Below are 5,175 nucleotides of genomic sequence, written 5' to 3' on the forward strand. Positions count from 1 at the left end.
CCCGGTCGGGGGAATAGGGAAGGGGGCGAGGGGGAGTGGGAGATGGGCTAGGCCGGCTGGGCCGGGGGTCGGCCCAGTTGGGCCAGCGGTCCAGTGGGGGGGAGGGCCTTCTCTCTCTTTTTTTTTCTTTTTCTTTGCCTGTGCTGTGTTCTTTTGCTTTTTCTTTTTATTTGTTTATTTTCTTTTCTGTTTTATTTCATTTAAAAGTATTTAGGTATTTTATAAAAATGTGTTTTCTCCACCATAATTACCAGTGTATTATTTGGCACCCACCGAACATTTTTGTTCAAATTTTTGAAAACTTCTATTTTCCACTTTGATTTTAATTGAAGTTTGAACTAGGAGTTTGAAAAGAAATTTGATGCAATTGTGATCAAGCCCTGTTTAGCAACATGATTAGCTTAATCTCAGAGAGTTACTGTAGCATGATTCTCGGGGTGTTACACCATGTGGGGCCTACCTTAGAGGCAAGGCTCTATACACTGGAGTACTTTTGATGTGTCCCGTCAACTCGCAGAATGAGGAGAAGCTTGCTTTGTACGCCGTCTCCACCGCCCACGGGCGCGGTGGCTCGCAGGATGAGGTGAAGCTTGCTTACGAGTAGTAGTAGTAGTACTACCACTACTGTACGCCTTTACGCCCGCTCCCTCGCCCACGCGCGCGGTGGCTCGCAGCACGAGGAGAAAATTTTACTACTCCCTCCGTTTACTCCTCGTCCCTACTACGTACTTTGGTTAGTACTCCCTCCATTTAGTTATACAAGGCCACTATAAAAAATACATTTTGCATCTATACAAGGCCACAAATAGTAATCGAGACAAAAGTTACTACTCCCTCCTTTCCAGTTTATGGCTCAATTTCAAAATCTCTCCAACCAAGGTAGACGGTGAGTGGTCGAATTAATTTCTTAGTTTGCACAAGTAATTAGTACGCTCGTTTTTCTCAAGAAGTTATGTTTACCGAGGCATTAATTAGAACGAATGCATGAATGACCACTAAATTTCCATGAACTTGTACATGCATTGGTTTGTTTCCTCTTGACACTGCTTGCGTCGGGTGATCTAACGCACCTCGAAATCCAATATGTAATGGTACTACTAGTATAGTAGAATTGAGACTTATCAAACGGAAAAACGAATGTTTTTTAGATGAGCCCTATAAACCCTAGTGGGTACGTACTCCGTAAAAACAGATTTTTCCAAAACTAAGCTGCTCCCTTTCATGAATTCTGTAGTATACTCCTCCGTCGACGCTCCCTTTCATGAATTCTGTACTTCCTGTCGCCGACATGTGGGACATATAGCAACCGGGTCGACGTGTCAAGCACCAAACAACAGTGCAGAACAGCAGGGGGGACGCACCCCACTCGTACCGGCCCAGTAGTAGTAATGAGCAATGAGACGTCAAATCACAATGCCGCACCTTCCCAGACGGACGAAGCAACCATTATTTCACACTTCGGTTCGCCATCATATCAAACCACGTAGTATTGCTTCTGCCTCAAGAGGGACACGCGCATCGCCTTGGTACATCATGACACGTCGGACCGCATGACAGGCCATGCTCCCCCGTCGATCGCTCGGTAAAATCACCTCATTTTTACTATACTTCCTCCGTATCGGTTTACTACATGGCGTGCACGTCGTTCTAGGTTGAGAATTTAACTGGCTATATATGTGATGAACAGTACTCTAGCCTTTTAAAAAATGTATACTTTTGTACAGTAGTACTATCGATGGATTGCGCCATGGAGCAAAAATTGAAATTAAAAAAAGGTGGTACATATAGAGAGCGCTCGTCGCCAAATTATGCATATAGTACTATTAAAAAAGCTAGTACGTGCTTAATTGGGGTGCTAAATTCTATTAAAGAAATATTAGTAGTATGTACATACTGAAGAGTTAAAGTAACGAGAAGAAACATAACATAGTTCCGCTGGGGGCTCAGCACAACACACCCCTCAAATTAAACTAAGCACACCTGAAATTAAACTATGCAACTAATCCGGTAGACACTGCATTAGAAGTTTAGAACCACCATGAGCAACGACACTGCCACCTTACTCGGAGTCCTCGTCCACGTCCTCGACTTCGTCCTTGTCCCTCTTCCTCTTGGCCGATACTTCTTTGCTTGAACCGCACACTTGGCTGTTGCTCTTCATCCAACCCTTGTAGATATTGAAACAAAGGTAGCCATCCATTGCAGCGTAGTGGATGTGGTCTATATCTAGTACATTCCGCTGCCATGCATGACGATGAAACGTGTAATGAGGTTTCTCTAGTTTACGGTACGAAGGATGAACCATGGCTCCTGCCAGGGTCAGCATTGAAGGCTGACGAGAGGGCACCAGCCGATTCTTCTTGAGGTGCAAGGGGTTGCCTACAACGAGGCCTATCCGACCCAGGACTTCTTTGTCGTTCTTAAAGTCTACAGTAACGAATTTCACTGTTTTGTCCTTGAGGAAGTTCTTAAAATCCTGGCACTCAACGTCGGCATGGCATATGTGGTAGACCAAGCAAACATTATGTACACAAACCTGGATCACGGCGGGCTTCTTCCTCTCTTCGTCCTTTAGATACTTCTCTCGTCCCAGGACTGTGGTGTACTCAACATCTAGCCCAGCGACCCACTCATCATCTGAGTTTTCGAACATGCGTCTGAAGCGAGAAAGGCATCCTTTCACCGTCGTGGAAGAACGGGTGTAGATGACGTCGAACTCATTGCCCGTGATGGTTCTAACCTTGTACTCACCGCCGATCGTGGAGATTTGGGACGCCATGGATTTGGGAGGAGGGTTAGGATTAGTGGAACTGCCGTAATGTGAATGGACGGGACGACTAGGAGCGAACCGCCGTAGTATTGAAGGACGTGCGGGGACGAGTAGGAGCGAACTGCCAGCGTGCGAACGGCAGGGTAGTGGCTTTCCATTCTCCCATGATATGGTCTTCCGAGAGCCCTTGGATCTGAGATCGAACGGTTGCATGGCGTGATTCTAGACCTATGGGTGAATATCCTATCCTGGAGGTTTATTCTGCAAATTTTCAGCAACTTAGCATGCGACCGTTTGATCTCAGATCCAAGGGCTGCCAGCAGCCCGTATCATGGTCGCGCCTACCACGACCGTCGCGTCGCTCGCGCGGTCGCGCCCTTGGAGATTTAACACGGTGCGTTAGGCTATCTGATGTTGGCATGTCATACATAGTCATCACTTAGTCACTCATACTACAACAAGGTTGGCTATAAGTGTAATTTTTTTACTCCTCTCTATCTCTTTCTTCGTACTCCCTCCGTCCCATAATATAAGAATGTTTTTGACACTAGTGTAGTGCCAAAAATGTTCTTATATTATGGGACATAGGGAGTACTAGTATTTATTGCATTTGCCAAGGAGTGACCTCTTCCAATGAAATGGTGTTGCTAAGTTTGCTTCATTTAATTAGCTATAGACTCAAAATTGTCTTCTCACCTAGGTACACGCGCTTAGCACCGTTTCTTCCTTGGGTCACCAAACTTGTCTCTCTCTTCTTGATTAACTTGCCACATCAGACTTTATGCCTATGTGGCAAGCTTAAGCACCTGTAGGAGCAAGTAAAAGTAAGTACAATAGTGCGCTTTACATGGCATTTTTGCATATGTGGAGGAAAGGGGGGCAAGGAAAAAGTGGAGAAGTGGGCTCTCATGCAAGAGCCAGCCTCTACTACATGGTGGAGCATTGGGAGAGGCACCTGTATGGAGGTGGTCAGGAATCGGGAGACTCACGCCGGTCGTAGCGCCGCAGTTAAAATGATAATGGCAAGTCAAATCACGGGGCCCCACCTGTCCAGCAGTAACTCGCTGTCAAATCACACAGCCCTATGTTTGCAGCAGCCTACTCCCTCGTCTTCTCGCGTCTCTGTCGAACCGACTAGGTGGAACTGCCCCGCCTACCGCGCATGAAAAGCCCCGCCCTCGACTTTTAAATACAACTACATCCGCTTAAGAATCCAATGATATACTTTTTGTGACATAGTAACTCATATTTAGTTAGTCAAATGGATGACCTAGAACTACGTGCAGGCCCTATAAACCGAGACGCCCAAAAATAAAAAAACCGAGACGGAGAGGGTAGTTCAGCACGTATCTTTTTAGATCAATATAGTCGGGATTCACCAAGGAGCAAAACCAACTGGTAGGCTGCTCCTGTCGTGTTGGCGTAGCAACTCAAGCAGGGTCAGTCCGCACACGAAATGGCGACACACTTAACAGGACCCCTTTGGTCGACATGTGGCTCATCCACTGTCTTGTTCCACGTGCGATGCACCAAATTACAGTTTGGAGCAGCGGTTGGAATTGGAGGCACCCCGGTCGTAGCGCCGCAGTAGTAGAAAATGAGCGATGAGGGGTCAAATCACAAAGCCCCACCTTTCCCGCATTAAGCTGGACGGACGAAGCAACCATCATTTCACTCTAAGGCGCAAGAGCATAAAGAAAAGAGAAAACAATTGTAACGCCCCAGATCCGATGAGCCAGGTGTCTGCGAGTTATTCGCCGTCCTTGCCTTGTCATCTGCTTGCGTGTTGCATTTTTGTTCATGTCATGCATCCCATATCATGTCATCATGTGCATTGCATTTGCATACGTGTTCGTCTCATGCATCCGAGCATTTTCCCCGTTGTCCGTTTTGCAATCCGACACTCCCAACTCCTCCGGCGCACCCTTCTTGTTTCTTTTTCGTGAGCGGGTGTTGAACGTTCTCGGAATGGACCGAGTCTTGTCAAGTGGCCTTGGTATACACCGGTAGACTACCTGTCAAGTTTCGTGCCATTTGGAGGTCGTTTGGTACTCCAACGGTTAACCGGGTTACCGCAAAGTCCGTTTGTGTGTTGCAGCAAACCCCCCTCCAAACAGCCCAAAACCCTTCTAAGTCTCCGCCATGCTCTCGGTCGTTCGATCACGATCGCGTGGGCAAAAATCGCACCTCGTTTGGACTCTCCTAGCTCCCTCTATCTATAATAGGCCCTCCCCTTCCATTTTCGCGGATGAAACCACCCCTAACCCTAGCCCATCTCCTCCCACCGCGCCGGACACGTCCGCCCCGCCGCCGGATGCGTCCATCGCTGCCTCCCGCGCCAATGGCCTCGCGCCACCTGTCCTGGCCGCCGCCAGGCCCGCCGAGGCCCGGTTCGGGCCCCCGCG

Source organism: Triticum aestivum, chromosome 5D (assembly GCF_018294505.1).
Source record: "Triticum aestivum cultivar Chinese Spring chromosome 5D, IWGSC CS RefSeq v2.1, whole genome shotgun sequence".
Classification (NCBI taxonomy): Eukaryota; Viridiplantae; Streptophyta; class Magnoliopsida; order Poales; family Poaceae; genus Triticum; species Triticum aestivum.